The sequence below is a fragment of the Myotis lucifugus genome, unplaced genomic scaffold (genome assembly GCF_000147115.1).
Source record: "Myotis lucifugus unplaced genomic scaffold, Myoluc2.0 scaffold_57, whole genome shotgun sequence".
NCBI lineage: Eukaryota > Metazoa > Chordata > Mammalia > Chiroptera > Vespertilionidae > Myotis > Myotis lucifugus.
The window spans coordinates 5,749,865-5,767,660 of record NW_005871105.1 but is presented as its reverse complement, the minus strand read 5'-3'; positions in this window follow the sequence as shown (position 1 = coordinate 5,767,660).

Sequence of the window (17,796 nt, the reverse complement as noted above, 5' to 3'; positions counted from 1 at the left end):
TTTCTTTATATGAAGTGTCATTATGAGTATTATATTGTGTCACAGAATTTGACTTAGATTCATAAAAGACATTACATTCAATCATGCACAACATATTTTGCTTCACATGTGAACAATCAAGTCAACAAAATAAAACTTGCAATCCAGATTTTTAAAAAGTCACAAAATGGTATTTCCTGCTTTGCCTTTTTAATCTCAGGGTTTTTTGTTGTTGCTGTTGTTTGTTTATTTTTTTGTCTGTTTATTTCTAGTTGAACTGGCTTTATTTGCTTCACTGATAATCACATTTCACATTTTGCTTTGAAGGAAACAATGCCAGTCTCAGACCTCAACCCCCAGGCTCTGCCTGAGCTCTGCCAGGTCCACCATTAGTCAGGCAGCTTGATTGGCATCACCACGCGTGGCACTCCCTGCCATTCTCCCATTCCCAGTTGCTCCAAGAGGGTTGGCCAGTCTTGCTGGTCAAGCAACGTCTAAGCCCTCGTCTGTAATTATAGTCCTGTAAATGCACAGAGAATCAAGCAGCATCAGGGTGGGAATTAGAAGTCAGCCTGGTCAGTAAGCACAATCTACTAATTACTTGCACTGATGGTTTTCCTGGAAGAAAATAATCATGGGTCTTGAGAAAAAGCAAACAAAATTACCTCAACTCCCTTATGTTATCTTATTTTAAAATAAGGTGGCAATTTTAGGTTGTTTCAATGTATCCATTCTCAAAGTCCTAAGTCTGAGTTACTTTTTAAAATCAGGTGTATTTTATAATAATGGTATGTGCTAGGAGTCCTGCATTAAGCTCATTTTAATTAACTAATTTTGTACATAATAGTATTGAAAATCGACCATAGAAATGATATATTTCTATTTTAATATGTTTAGAGCTATCATAATTTTAAAATTATAAAATGTTTCACAGTTTTTTTTGTATTTTTGGAAATAATCATAGATCAAGTTATTAATTGAAAATTATAAACCTGCACCTAAAATATAGATATAATTTAAAGTTTAACAATGAAAATTACATATCTTTCTATTAATTTTTGCATATTTGGGTACTAGAAAGGAACCAAACTCAATGGGTTTCTATGAATTACAGAAAGTTACATGTATGTATCTAGACCTATTTCTATTATGTACATGTCAATATCTATGTCTATATTTATAGATATCCATGTATATAATATACATACAATTTATATGTCTACATATTTTAGATGTGGACTTGTCCATATAAAACTGTGATATTTATGCAGTGACTTTTATTAACCTGTTATAATATATGCATAATGACACGATTTATATGTAGACCCTAAACATATTAAAGGTTGGAATAGTGTTTTATTCACTACTTTAATAGCTGGCGTACAAAAATCCAAACAATATTTATATTAATTATTAACCCAGACTATAGAAGGTATAGATTTTAAAATACCAACTGAAAATTGAGGACTATTCTTTGATGCTGAACCTATTCAAGAATTTACCAAGTGGTAACCATGTGAGGCAATGGATAAGTTCATTACTTTGACTGTGGTAATCACTGAACAGGCATACTTATATAACATACAATGTTGTTCACTTTATTGATGCACTTTTTGTAAATCATACCTCAATATATCTAGAACAAAATTAAAAATAATTTTCCAATACTGAAAGGGTACAAAAATAAGTCATTCCAACCTGGCTACTGAGCATCTGTTCTGAGGTTCAGTTTCATTCTAAGGTTACTGAGTGATGTCAGCTTTCACATTTCCCAGTGTAATTGATACTTAGTGATATAGGAGGTTTTATATCTATTTTATAGAGCAATTTCATCAGAAGTAACTAGCTAGTTGGAATAACTATAAATTTTTTCCTATATCAGACTTATTTTTAATAAGAAAAGTAACTTATGCTTGCCCTCACAAATCAAACTAAGATTTGGAAATATATAAAAAAGTTAATAATCTTTAATCAATATTAGAAGTTTGATGCTTATTTCCCACTGTGGCTTATTGTTCTCCACACTTCCAGGTAATGTTTAAAATTTGACTTGAATGTTTAAAGATTGGGCCTTGACAGAGGGTAGGGGGTGTTGAGATGAGGTGTCTGTGTACTGGAAGCTCTGAAGTTTATAATATGGAAGAAGTGTTTCAACAAATTGCTCTTAACTAAAATTTGAATGTGAACTTTTTAATACAACCCTTCAATTCCTAATAGTTTCTTGGTCCTCTTCCCCTGCTATAAACATAAATTAATACCTTGAAAATTAATATGTTTTTATTCTGTGAAGCTGTTCTGCCTTGAACCCATATGAACTGAGGAAATGCAATGTTTTAAACTTAGAAAAAACTTCAAAGGCTAGGAGAAATACTAAGAGGTAGTTAGATCCTATCCATAGGGTGATCTATTTACTTCACCCTCTACAAGGAAGACAGACTTTCATCAGCTCCTTCTTAACATTCCTAAAAACGCATCTGAAAGCTGCTTCAAAATTGCCATGGCATGCGCATTAGACACAATACTCCTCACCCACCATGAACCATTTGATAAAGAATAGATGCTTCTCAAATTTGAATTCATTATTGACCAGGTGATATTGTGTCCATCTGAGGAGGAGTCTTCCAAAGAGCTACATGTCTTAAAGAACCTTGGGGACATACAGCATTTGCTAAGCTGGAAGATGGTGTTGTCACCTGTTATTATAAACAAATGAAAAAGCAAACAGGCATTGCAGGATAGATGATATGATTTATAAACCAGTTGTAATGTTGACCTTATCTGGACTGTTAGTTTGACAGAGGCTAGGAAGTAACCACATGATGAATTTTATATTCTTCTTGACAAGAAATGCAACTTGTAAAATGTATGAACATGACCACATTGTGAAACTCAGCATCTACAGAGTGCCTCTTCAGTTGACAGGTAAAATATAGGTATGGAGTCAGGCAGGGTTGTCTCTGCAGAGCTAGGCCAGTGAAAAAATGTTGTAATTTGCAGCCTATACTTTTCAGCTTTATAGAGCCAAATGTTATTTTCTATATATGCCATTTGGTTTCTTCAGTTCCATCCCAACACGAATTCATAGTAAAACTAGAGAAAATGGGAGCTTCATAATTAACATGATTTAAACAAGTATAGCATGTTCTAACACCAATAGTAGGTATTCATAGATAGTAAGTCCTTATTTCATCCATTGTCTTAAGACCAGTGATTAGTCATTTTAGTTACTTAGTATAGAAACCTTCGTATTTGTATCTGTAAATGGCTGTAAACATTTCATCTCCCTCATAGGTTTTATGCTGTTTGAGGGAGATATTAATGATAAACAACGCTGATTAAGTGGTTGCTATGTATCATGAATTTATATGCATTACTTAATTCAATACTTATAACACACCTATGTGTAAGTTTCATTATTACATCCATTTTACAGATGAGGAAACTGCAGCATTGAGTAGTTAATTAACTTTGACAAGGTGATTAAGATTATAAGTCAAGTCCACACACTCTGGATTGAGAGTCCACGTTTCCAACCAGTGCACTGTGTGATATCCCACCATAGCTTGTTATTAGCTCCCATTCTTTGGCCTTTTCCTTTTCGAATCCATCCTTCCTATGCCACCAAAATTACCTTTCTAAAATCTAATCCTAACCCATTATTTCTTTATTACTTTCAGTGTGTTTTCACTAAATCCATATGTTCAAATTCATTCTCACATCTGAAAATACCCTTTAGCTTCTGACTGAAGTTTTCATTCCACTCACCCAATAAGCTCTCAAACACAGCCTAAACTTTATCTTAAAATCACAACACATTTCCTCTCACCCTTCCACACCGTCCTATACCCAGTGCACACTTCCTGGAACAAACTTCCTACTCTTCACCAGACAAACATCCACCGTTAAAGATCCTGACCAAACTTCTCCAGTGAATCTCGTAATAGCTTTGAGAGAGAGTGGAGCAGTCTCCTTGGGGCTGCTTACCTCTCAGATCAACTTGTTATAGTCACTTCCTATTGCGTCACAATGATTAGTTTTCAGGTCTTTCTCCTTCTCTGGACTCTGAGCTCCTCCAGGATGAGAATGGAGTTTGATGTAGCCTTGGGTGATAAATGCCAGCTATTGGGCAAATATTTGGCCCTCAGCAGCATTTATTCAATATCTACTTCATTTTCATATGAAAATCATTTAAGTCCCATATTAGCAGCCAGTTCAAAAGTTTAATGCAATAAACATTTACGGGACACTAACATCTGTAAGGCACTATGGTGGGTATAAGCAGGTGGGAACCATACCTGGCTCCACCCTTAAAGAGGTGCCAGAGTGGCTCTGGCAGATTCCCAGTTAATTCGACACATTCCACTAACATGGTTATGTGTGGGGTGTGGGGTGAGCACAGAAGAATGACAATTAGTGCTTGGTGAGGAGAGAAGGAGAGAGCATGGATATTAAGGCTGTATTCCCCCAAATTTTCATTTAAACCTCCATTACTAATAAAGTGTAATTCTTTACATTTAGCAGCTGTGTTCACCCACATCTTGATAACTATGACAGGCAGCGAGGTTGTTATTTAGGTAGCTCCATTATGATCCAAGGAATCCAAAGAAATAAAGCTGCTGTAACTTGTCCTGTTGGAGTGTTCATTCCCTGATAATCCAAAATGGAAAATGGCTAGTTGTTTGCACATAGAGTGATCTGGCAAACTCATCAATTAATGCTGTCAACATGCTTAGTTTCTCCTTGTAATAAAAAAAGAGAGAAAAGAAAAAAGGAAAACAAAGATAAATAAAACAGACCCTATTGGGCCACAGATTGGTTGGTTATTTCTGAAATAGTTGTAGATGACATTTTTGTTTTGAGAGTCTTGGTAAGAGACCTGAACAACCACAGCATAAGAGTCAATTCTTTATGTGTTCCTTCTCTGTCAATATTCTAAAAGTCTACATATTTACATGTTCTATTATGGCTTCTGAAACATGAATTTCTTGAAAGCAGTTCTCTCTGGTTCTTTTTGTTGTTGTTGGAGGATATTTTTCCATTGATTTTTAGAGAGAGTGGAGGGAGAAGAAGAGACAAAGAGAAACATCAATGTATGAGAGACACACATCCATTGGTTGCCTCCTGCACTCACCAGGACCAGGGCTGGGGATGGAGTCTGCAAACCTTGACCAGGATCTAACCTTGGACCCTTTAGTCCGCAGGCCGATGCTCTATCCACTGAGCCAAACCGGCTGGCTCTCTGGTTCTTTAGGGTATTGCTCTCAGTGCCCAGGACTATATCTTGCACATATTACCCTCACCACAATTACTGAGTGTTGAGTGGGAATAATTACCAATGTAAAAGTTACAATTTCACCTCACAGTTCTTAGATTGCATTAAATAAAAGGAGAATTTATAGGATTAGAATTCAATGGGTCTTGACTACATTAAAATGCTCACTATAATAGCTCATGAATTAGAGAATTTCTATGTGCCCTTGTTCCCTTGCAGTCTATTTTCAAGACAAAAGCCAGTGTGATCCTCTTAAAACATCCCCAGATCTTGTCACCTCTCTGCTCAAAATTCTCCAATGGCTTTGCATCTCCGAATAAAATAATGGACCGAGTCCTTCCATTATCTGCTTCTCACCTCTTTGACTTCCTCTTCTGTGGCTCTCCCTGAACTCTTTCCACTACAGGCACACTGGGCTCCTTGCTGATTCTTGAACACAGCCACCTTCTCCTGCCTTACTGCTTTTTTACAGGTTCTGCCTTATCTGCCTGGAAAACTCTTTCCCGGCTACCTGTGTGGCTTACTCCCTCATTTCTTTTATTTATTTACTCAAAATTCATCTTTTCATTGAGACCTTTCTAATCACCTTATCTAAATTGGGTATCTCACAGTCACCACCTGTTCCAAATCTCCCACTTTTGCTTTATTATATCTCCTTAGGAGCTGCCATTCTCTAACATGTTATGAATGTTACCTTCTTATCTTACTTATTTCCTGTCTTCCCACACTAGACTGCGAACTCCACGAGGTCTGGGAACTTTTTCTTTGGTTTACTATAATATACTGAGTACCTAGAATAGTGCTTGACCTAGTGCAAGTGCTATATATATATATTGCTGAAAGACTGGATGAATCTCAGTAATGATATGAAATATTTTTTTAAATATATTTTTTATTGATTTTTTACAGAGAGGAAGGGAGAGGAATAGAGAGTTAGAAACATCGATGAGAGAGAAACATCGATCAGCTGCCTTCTGCACACCTACTGGGGATGTGCCCGCAACCAAGGTACATGCCCTTGACCGGAATCGAACCTGGGACCCTTCAGTCCACAGGCCGACGCTCTATCCACTGAGCCAAACCGGTTAGGGCTGAAATATTTTTAAAAATAAGTGTTAAAAATTAGGAAGGTTACTAGTTTGCTACTGTAGTGACTTATAGATGCTATTCTAACTTTAACTAGTTGTGCAATCATTATTAAAGCTGGTTCACTCACTATCTTTAACAAAATCACTACCAATGAGAATCAATAAATAGTATTAATGATTAATCTCATCTACTTTATACTTTGCCAGAAGACACACATCTCTTAGGATGTCTTATTTGCAGAATGAACCTACAAAACTTTTTTTGTGTGTATAAGCTTGAGGAATTATGAAAAGGAAGAAGACAAAGTGTTCAGAGGAAACACCCCACCTCAGGCATGTGTGATCTTTAATGTAGGCTTGCAACATACTTTATGAATAATTGAGAAAATGTAAATTATCCAATTATCCCGATCTTCTGATAAATATTAGAGGAACTTCCACTGCTATCACAATGCCTTAGCAGTACACAACTTACTGCAGCCTGGCCCAGAGTGCACAGAGGGGAGAACTCCCCAAAGGACTAAAGTTATTTTTTTTCACCGGCAAAGAAGAATGAAAGTTTAAAACAGAAACTCGTGCTCTTTTTTGGTAGGAAGTAAAAAATGTATCCCCTGCCCACCTGATATTCATATCTGCTCCATGTTCACTATTTTGACTTTGAAACAATTCTGTGCAGGAGAAACTATTTTTCCTCATTTACAGTTGGGAAAAAAATAGTGCCCAGAGAGTTTTCCAGCTTCTCTGAAAATCTGTTTCCAATATTCTTTATCACTGCATCGTACAGTTTCAAGTTTTGCCAATATGATACTATTATATATTACATTGTTTTGAGTTCCTATGTTGCTTTCCAAGATTTCTTGGATGTAATGAAATACAAAGCTAAGAAAATAAAGCCTTTTGCAAAATTGGAACTTTAATCATTGAATTATTTTTACATGGATCTAATGCTTGCACCAAAAATAAAAGAATGAATAAATTAAATTAAAACAAATCTTCCATGATGCAATTTCTGATCCTCATTTCCTTTTGAAGTAGGCCATAATGAAACAACCAAATAATGCAAATGCACCGTTGTGTGAGGGCAAACTCTATAGTTACGGTTCCTGGATTCCACACCCACCTTTGCTGCTTAGTAACTGTGTAAATCCGACCAATTGAATTGCTTTGTCTATCCTTCATTTCTTTTCATCTTTAAAAAGAATATCACAGTAGCACCTACCTCATATTACCGTTTGAGAATTAAACGTGTTAGCACATGGCAGTTGCATGGAGGAGTGCTGGCACCCAGTGAGTGCTTTAAAAGAATGTCTAGGTTTTAAAGTAGGTGCTATTTCAAATTGGCATTTTCTCTCATATCTGGGAACTAAGGATAAAATTTTCATGTGTTTCAAATGGGCTTCCATTAATGGTTACAGAAAATTAAGGAGTTTTAAGGTGCCCTAATAATTTTAAGTTTATAATCATGGAGACTCCAATTAAATAGGATATATCCCAAGAGAAAATTCACTGTTCTGAAAGCAGTGGGTGGATAAATTATTGCCAGGTGATATGCAGGGCAAATTGCATTCTCTGAGCCCAGAAGAGCTGTGAGATGTTTGGGCAGCCTGATCCTTGAAGCAAATCTGAAGCCACAGACCTGGAACGTGGCTCCAGCAGTGAGGGGTTTCTGTCCATGGAGTGTTTCAGAAAGAGCACGCAAGAGCGACCAAGGCTGGAGGGTAGAGATTCGCAAGAGTGTTTTACCCTCTGGTTAGTTGACGATAGCATAACGGAGGAGATAAAATATGTTAGCTCAAATTTCGTTAGTCGTCTGCTTTCATCCATCTTGACAATGGAGTGGTTTTTGGGTGACCAATCTGATGAGGGATGTGGAAATTGATCCTCTAGAAAATAAATCCATTTAGTGACATAGCCTAGGAGAAAGGCATTGACCATCTCAGGCACAAGATTTTATTTATTTATCACTTCTAAAAGAATGCATTGTTTTTGTATGTTGCCATGTATCATTTCTCATCTAATTTTTTTTTATCAAGAAAAGCATGCTAATTGAGATATTTTTTATCCCAGGAAGAAAGACACTCTGGGAGAAAATGTGAAGATGAATTCTACCCTTGTGAAACACCTGCACATAAATTCTACTTGCTAATGTTTATTAGGGCTTATAATGTATGTTATAATATAAAGGGAACCTGGAATATCTGACCTCCTCAAGAATCCTAACACGTAGGCTAGTATGTTGTTGCACAGATGAAGAAACTGAGGCACAGATATTTTAAGTAAATTGCACAAGACCAAACATTAGAGGAGAGTTTTGAAACTAAGTTTTCTGAATTCTAAAAATATACTACTATACTCTTTTTTTAAAGAATATATACTCTTAATAGTCATGCTAAGCTATTAGGAAAAAATATTTTCAGTACGGAGCTGTAAAATGTATGATTGTATGTTTTCTCATTTTCTGGCAGTGATGTTGAAGTTACATAGAAGTTTAAGGATTGTCTGTTTCCATCTAGTTCCTGGGTTACCTTTCTATGGGCTCTGAAATGGCAAAGGTGTGGTTACATTTAAGATGAACCAGCCTGCCTCACATTCTTCAACAAGGCCATGAATTATACATAGGCTTGCAGGGGCTCTTTGTACTATCTCATTTTTCACAGAACTATGTGGAAGAAAAGCACCCTTCATCAGAAACCAATGCGGTTTTCCTTAGATATACCTGTGACCTGTATCTGTGGGTGAAGACCTTTTGGGTTTTTACTGCAGCAAAATATTCCGACCATAAACTTATTTTCTCAGATACCAAGGATTGAAGATTCCTTTCTGTCCAATGACTGGCTGAGAACAGAGTAGCATATCAATACTACAGGGGTAATCAGCCTTGTAAAAGGTGATTTAATGAGATACCTAAAATGAACTTTCTATTCCATATCCGTTTGTTCCATGGACAGGAGCTTCACAAAGATGCGATCCTGCCCCTTTACAATTACTGACGGTTGTGAAGAGCAGCAGATGGAGCAAGGAAATGATGCCCAGGAGACACCAGCCCTGCTGAGTGTCTATAACATGGGTAAAGGGAAAACAGAACAAAATCTGTGGGGTTTCTTTAAAAAAAAACTTTTTTTTTTTACTGTCTACACCATTATAGATGTTCCTCCTATTCCCTGCTTTGCCCACATTCACCCAGCCTCTGGACCCCACTTCCTCTGCCCTTCACTACACTGTTGTCTGTGCCCATGGGCTATGCATATATGATTTTTCGCTGGTCTCTTCACCTTCTTTCATCTAGTGTCCCTCCCCCGCCCCCCCCCCCACACACCGACCACTCCCCTCTAACATCTGTCCCTCTATTCCTTGGATCCACGCCTCTGGTTCTGTTTTGTTCATCTGTTTGTTTTGTTCATTAGATTCCACATGTAAGTGAGATCAGATGGTATTTGTCTTTCTCTGACTGGCTAATTTCACTTAGCTTAATAATTCTAAACCAAAGGACAAGTAAGAATACTTTTATTGCAAACATCTTATACCTGACTATGGCTCAGATGATGGTTTCAATACGGTTTGAGCAAACAGAGCTCCATGTGTGTTGTGTGTGTGTGTGTGTGTTTTGGGTACCCATGAGCAATACTGACTGTGATGGGCTTTCTCTCATTTATTATTCCCTTTCTCTTATTTTCTGTTCATAACAAATTTACAAAATGGAAGCTTTCCTTCTATTTCTCCATGATTGGCTGCATGAAAAGATAGCACCCTCGCCTGGCTGCAGTGGCTCAATGGTTGAGTGTCAACCTATAAACCAGGAGGTCATGGTTTGATTCCCGGTCAGAGCACATGCCCGGGTTGCAGGCTCAATCCCCAGGCAGGTGTGAACAGGCGGCAACTGATCAATGATTCTCTCTCATCATTGATGTTTTTATCTCTCTCTCCCTCTCTCTTCCTCTCTGAGATCAATAATATATATATATATTTAAAAAAAAGACAGCACCCTCTGAGAGATAGAATGATCACATGGTTATCCAGCAGCCACACCTCATTAAAAATATCAGCATGAATTAACATGCACATTTTCTTACAGAGAAAGGCAGTAGACAACCACTTTGCTCTCCGCCCCCCTCGCCACGTTGAATTGTTCAGACAAATGTTTGAAATTAGACCTGTATTCTTTATTCTTAGCAGAATATGAAAAATTCACAAATACTGGTCTATGAGCACATAAACATTTCACCACTTCCCAAATATGCCAGTGTGAAATGGCTGTCATAAATACGAATGTTCATAGCTGTACACAAGACGGGGCCAACCACATCAGAGCGGCGAGCCTTCTTGCACTTTATCACAGCACTAAAATACGCAATTCCTTCCCCTGAAAAAGCACTGTTAGAGGCATTAGAAAGAAATAAGCCACAATGTGGTCTGGGCAATTATCACTCTGGAGGGAAACACAATGATGCAATTGAACAGGAATAGCTATTTAGACAACCGGACTCTACTCGCTCACTATCAGAGCCAAGGGGCCTCATTCATCACCTGGCCTCCAATTTTAGGAGCTTTCCATTCAGTGCAAGGGCTACAGCAGTTGGGGGACTGAACGGGAAAGCCTATTAAGCACAATAAAAAGCTGGCCATAAATAGAAGAGGCTACATTAGAGTAATAATCAGAGAGGCTCATGAGGAGATAAGGCATGTGTTAGGTTGCACTTTTGTGTGTAATGCTTTTCTTGTTAAAGCATTTCAGTATCTACTTTTCATCTTTTTAATATCAACATTTAAGGTTAAGGATGGAGAAGTAGTGCTTAGCCAAACACTGCATCAAATTGTAGCATCCTGTTAATGCTGAAATAATGTCAGGAATTCCAAGTCCATCATGCAGGTCTTCTTCATATTCAAAACCATTATTTAGGGCGGCATCATAGTTATACTTAGAGCTTTCCATTTTTTGAAAGCTCCATTATTTTTGCTTTTACAATGAAACACATAAACCCACCACAGAAGAAAGGAAGTACAAATCCATATAGACAGCACTGCTACACTCTCTAGTTCCTTAAAAAAAGAAAGCAATTCACCATTTCCAAAAAGCAGTCTCTTTATAAAACAAAGTACAATATTTGGCATATGTTTGTCTCCCAGGTATGCCTTTAAACATCAGCTACATAAAACAGAACAAGAGTGAGAACTGGCTAGATCGTGAAAATTGCTTCAATCGAAAATACAGCACTTAATAAAATAACAGCTGCACATAAAAACAAATATTAAAGAAAAGATGATATAGAAAGACATTTTCAGAGTCGCAGAGTGAGTTAAAAATACTAGCAGAAAACAGGCAAGCTATTGCATTCTTTCCAATAGTGTCTACGGTTCATCATGCAAATTTTATAAATTGTATTAGGTAGTAAAAATGGCTCACTTCTGACTTTCAGAGTAAATAATAGTAATGATTCGAACACACACATGTGCCCAGGTGTGCACACGCATGAGCGCACACACACACACACACACACACACACACACCTATCCCTCACCATAAGAAGGGTACTACTGGATTAAGGAGGAGTTAAACAGCCTCCAAACTAACAAAGTACCCTAGGTGTGCCTTGTATATATTGATTATGTAATAATTGTTAAAGAAAAATGGAATTACTAGATTTAATCCATTTACTCAGGTAAAGTCACCTACAATTAAACATATTAAAATGTAGTCTCCCCAATTTGCCATTCAGAAATACACCTCAAGTACTCAGTGAAAAGAGGGCAACTACCCTACATAACTACATATATTCTGCCTCTTTTATGGTTCTTAATTATAATTACACAGATCAGGCCATATAAAAATTACTCATAAAAAATAAGTAGGAAAAAACACACTAAAGCTTTAATTTAAAACTCAACATTTCCATTCAAAATATACACTATTTTACCTTGCATACAAAGTTGAAAACTGGCAGCCCTCTATATATATATATATTATATATTTTTTTTCAATTTCAGAGAGGAAGGGAGAGGGAGAGAGATATATAAACATTAACAATGAGAGAGAATCATCGATCGGCTGCCTCCTGCACACCCCACAATGGGGATCGAGCCCACAACCCGGACATGTGCGCTGACTGGGAATCGAACATTGACCTCCTGGTTCATAGATCAATGCTCAGCCACTGAGCCATGCTGGCTGAGCTAGTCCTCCATGTACTGTAAGTTATTTTCTTTATCAGTATTATAACCTTGCTTCCATAATAAGTACTATCAATATCTAAACCTTGCAAAACCATTATTAATAACAAAGTGAGGCTGTCATTAATGGACCTAACATTCTGATATATATGAAATATACCAGTCATACACACACATACACACATTCTGTCTTTTTAAGCTGGTAGATATTATTTGGAGCTGTGAAATATTGTCCATAGATTAAGCATAAAAGCCCAGCCAGAATTGTGCTATTCAGAAGGAATAAACCAGTGTGCTTTCTCAACAAAGGTGAGGAGACATGAGCACGTGATTCCAACCTTCAAGATTTGTAAGCCTCCTGTAAGCTAAAGTACAAATTTATTTTTAAAATGGTGTTTAGATGAAAAAAGGTGTTTGAAGAGTATAACAAAATGCACTCTACCCTTTACGCCTTGGATAGAAAGTAGAGAACAGATGGAAAATTCCATTGTGTGCTTTCCTTGCCACCTGTCACCAGCTGAATGCTAGCCAGTATTACAGCTCTACCTTATTAAGTTGCATGATGGAAAAAATGGCACTGCTGGGGAACCACTATTCTTGAAGTTAATGATACTTAAAGCTTATAATAAGTATAAAAATATAGATTGCACTTGTAATGAAAACTTGGCAATCCAGCATTCTTCAGTTACTCAATACAATATAAAACATTTATAACTTTTTTGTTAGTTATCGAAAATGATTTATAATTTATAGTGGCCACTCAGCTACATGTACAGTTAGTAAAGCTTACAAAGCCAGACTCCATATGAGTTTATTACCTCAAGCAGACAACACTGATGGAAGGTGAAAGAAAATGTGTAACAAAACTGAACAGGATGTGAATGGTTAACATATTATCAGTACATACAGAAACAAGCAATACAACCATATTGTATAGTGGCTATAAGACTGGAGTCATGATGGACAATTGAAAGAAATAAAAAAGTATAGTACTCACCTTTATAAGAAGTATAAAATATTCACAGAATTTAGTACTGGATAATGTACCTCTATTTTGAGCTTTCTAGTTGTTTTACTTAGAATTATTCTTTTTTACCTACCAGATCTCCTGGTTATTTATTTTATTTATTTTTTTGTTAATCCTCACCCAATGATATTTTTCCATTAATTTTTAGCAAAAGTAGAAGAGAGAGGGAAAGACAGAGAGAAACATTGAGTGGGAAAAAAACATTGATTGGTTGCCTCCTGGATGAGCCCCAACCAGGACCCAGGCCAGGGAGAAGCCTGCAGCCAAGTTACATGCCCTTGACTGGAATCAAATCTGGGATCCTTTGGTCCACAGGCCGAGCATCTATTCACTGAGCCAAACTGGCTAGGGCCAGATCTCCTGGTTATTAAAGGCATATTGATGATTTTAAGGGCGTAGCTAGCATTGTGCTGAATACAAATAATTGATTAATAAAATTATGTTGAAATAAATTTTTATTTAACTAAAACAGGACTGTGACTGGAATAGCAGTTTAGAAAAGATTTACATAAAGGGAAGAAGAACTAAGATTTGGTAACTATATCACTGGAGCCTCAGATTCAATGATGCTTTAAAGTCAGAAATGGTTAGACAAATCTGATTCTGAAAAGTCAGTCTGCAAAGACTCCTCAGATGAAAATACCAGACAAGAGGAAGAGCTAGAGAAAGTTAGAAAACTACTTGATGGAAGCTTGGGGGAAGGTTGACTTGATGGAAGTTCGGGCTACACACAGACGTGATCTAAAGTCCAGGATAATGAAGAAGGCAATGATTTATAAAACCTAAGTTATAGAGGAAAAGGTAAATGATATTGAGAATTGACAGTTCAAGGCAAATTTGTGTTGGTTAGTAATACCTGAAAGATTTGGGGATGTTCATATAGTATAGTGAGAAAGCATATAAATAGGTTTTATATCTCATTTAGTTTATTTCAGAATTTTTGAAAATCCCTATATTCTTCCTGGACATTTAGATTAGACATCTCATAAAAATAACAAGGTAATACATTACAAAGATTTTAGGGGCATAGAGAATTAAATCTATACAGAGTCAACATATGGCATATCTTAAATTTGAAGACAGTAAAGATGACTTGTTTGGACCTATTTTCACTCTGTTTTCTTATATATAAGTGTGAACTCTGAGGAAAGAGTGATAAAGAACAGCAAACAAGCGTATCCCTAGTTCTGTTCCAAAGCCTTGAAATGGGAAGATGGGTCACAGGCAAGATTTTACTCATCTTGCCTTGGCAGTGTCACTGTCGCCATCAGGACTCACTGTAGGAAACAGAACAGCAGAACTGGGACACCTGGATACACAGGTGGGAGAGAGCAAAATCCATCATCTTGTCAAGGAGGCAACGGATCCAGCCAATTGTGCTTCAATGCTAGGGCAGAAAATGCCATGATGGGACATAACAATGGTTTGTGCAGAGTTCTCAAAATTAAAACGTGGATATGAAGAGAATGTATTCTGCTTTCTCCTAAGAAGGCATCTTTGTCCTCTTCGATTAGCACAAGAAGGATCATTTACAAGGCCAATACTACAGCCTAAGAGGCAAAGTGCAATAAATATTTTGAAGACATGTGCTAACACTATAGGAGGTCATAAGTCTTCCAACCGTTAAGACCAAATAGCTCTTCCTCAGTTCCAGACTGGCTTCCAAATACCCCTGCAACTCTAGTTCTTTCCTTTCCTATTTGAAGCTACCACCCAGTCAATTTTTTGTGCGTGCATGTTCTGACTGTAAACAATCAGTATAGAAGGACTGTAACCTTCCCATTGCTACCAAATAAGAGAAACTGTCATAATTTAGTTACAAGGTGGGAGCGGTCTGTGTGGATTCTTAATTTGTACAATAAATAAACTGAGGGAAGTACAGTATGAGCAGTAGAACATACTGAAAAACAGTAGTTCCAGTCTTCTGAAAACAGAATTTTCCTCCTTAAAAGTCATGCATTAATGCAATTAAAAGCAGTGATAATTAGAGAATATTTTCTAAAAGTAAATTTTAGAGAAAAAAAGACATAGATTTAACCAGAAAAGGAAGAAATACAGACTTACAAATATTTAGACTTAGAGAGCTATCTATGTAAGGAGAAACATAAACTTGGATTAAGGATCAGTGTGTCTTCCGTGTAAATAGTTTATTTTTTCATTGTACCCAATTTCTAAGGATTTGCTCTGTTCTCATTTCCAATTGGCGTATACTTTCCACCGAGTTTACATATTTTTTTCTTTACCTCAAATATTCTGTTTAGTTGTAGTTCTGTCTTTCTTAGCACTAAGGCTTGTCATGATTTTTTGTGACTAATGGTCTATCATAGCTCTTCTCTATATATTTCCTTTCAAACATCAGTACCCACTAATCACCATTTCATTCCCTTGGCATTTTCTAGTTCATTCAACAAATCTTTTCAGATCAGGCCATTTTATAGTTCACTGAACAACCTATGGATGAAATACCCTTGAGCTATTTGTCCAGTGAAGTCTAGTCAGTTATACTCAGAGGAAGAGTTGGGTTACTAGCCTGCTTGAAGAGGCTGGAAAATTGGATGACCCCATGGTTGGCATGTCTAATACTAGGTTGAGAAATCAGGCAGGGAAGGGAATCAAACATTTGAATGCTGATAGGTTTAAAGGAGGTTAGAAGCTCTTGTCTAAATCATATGTACCTAAAAATGGAGTTGAGGAGTTTTGGTATCAAAATGTTATATTGTAACTACTTATGGAGGCTAATCAGGGAAGACAAAAATGGTAGGGCTTAAGAAATGAATGTGTCTTTTATTTATGTATTTTTGAATATTCTTTCTACATACATGTTTATTTATACGTATGTATCTTTGAAAATACTTGGAAATAATGTGAACATAATATACTATTAGAAAACACATGATAGGACTTTATACATTATGAGACAACTTCTTTATGACATATTTTTTAAGGCCCAGACTTGAAATTGTCCTACAGGTAGTCCCTATACTATGAAGACTCGGTAAAGTGAAATTTCAATTTGTTTGGGCTTACCTGATACTGCCACAGTCATACAAATCCATCTTCATTCACCAGTTATTAACTTGTGTCAAGTTTGTGTTCCCCCATTTCTTTTACTTTTTGTTACTTTTCTTCCATCTTCTTTGCCAATCAGAAGATTCCAATATTTAAGTACTCTCATCTGAGCGAGGCTAGTGTGGAAAATAGTTTGAAATGTTCTGGATACCTCCTTATGACTACATATCTTCTCCCAAATTTGTGCCCAACATGATTTAAGAAGCACACCTTCAATTCTGCTCTGTTTATAATATCATTTCTCCACTTGTGATAGAAGGCTTTGCTTATAAGAATGCCTTTCCTATGTTTTTGTGAAAAAAGCTACACATGTTAGAATGTATGACATTAGACAATAGATACTATGTATGTCTTTCCAGTGTGTATTACTTTGCATTGGTGAATAGTTTTAAAATATCATTTAATGTTAAAACAACTTTGCTGTATAGTGAAGATTAATTTCTTAAATAGAGTAAGGACTGGCAATAGACCTATGTAAACACACAGGTAAGTGGGTAGGAGAATTGCTTTCTAGAATGCAGGTACTCACATTTAATAGTACTATAAGTATACTAGAGTCCCGGTGCACGAAATTCATGCATGGGGAGGGGGTCCCTCAGCCCGGCCTGCACCCTCTCACAATCCTGGACCCCTCAGGGGATGTCTGACTGTTGGTTTAGGCCCAATCCCTGTGCAATTGAGCCTAAACCGGCAGTCGGACATCCCTCTTGCAATCTGGGACTACTGGCTCCTAACCGCTCATCTGCCTGCCTGCCTGTTCACCCCTAACCACTCGCTTACCTGCCTGATCACCCCTAACCCCTCTGCCTGCCTGCCTGATCGCCCCTAATCACTCTGCCTGCCTGCTTGCCTGATCGCCCCTAACCACTCGCCTGCCTGCCTGATCACCACTAACCACTTGCCTGCCTGCCTGATCACCCCTAACCGCCTCGGCCTTGGCCCCCACTGCCCTGGATTCGTCTGGAAGGAAGTCGAGAATGACATCTGGAAGGTCATTCGGCTATCCGGTTTAATTAGCATATTATGCTTTTATTATTATAGATAGCAGCCTATAAAGACTAGAGTGCAGATTGAAGCAAATGGGAGCCAGGTAATTCTCCACTACCATGGTTAGTCTCATATATTTCTTATGTCTATCTATTTGTCTCCCACCACCACAGGATTACTTGTGTTCCATGTTGGCCCAGAAAGCCCAC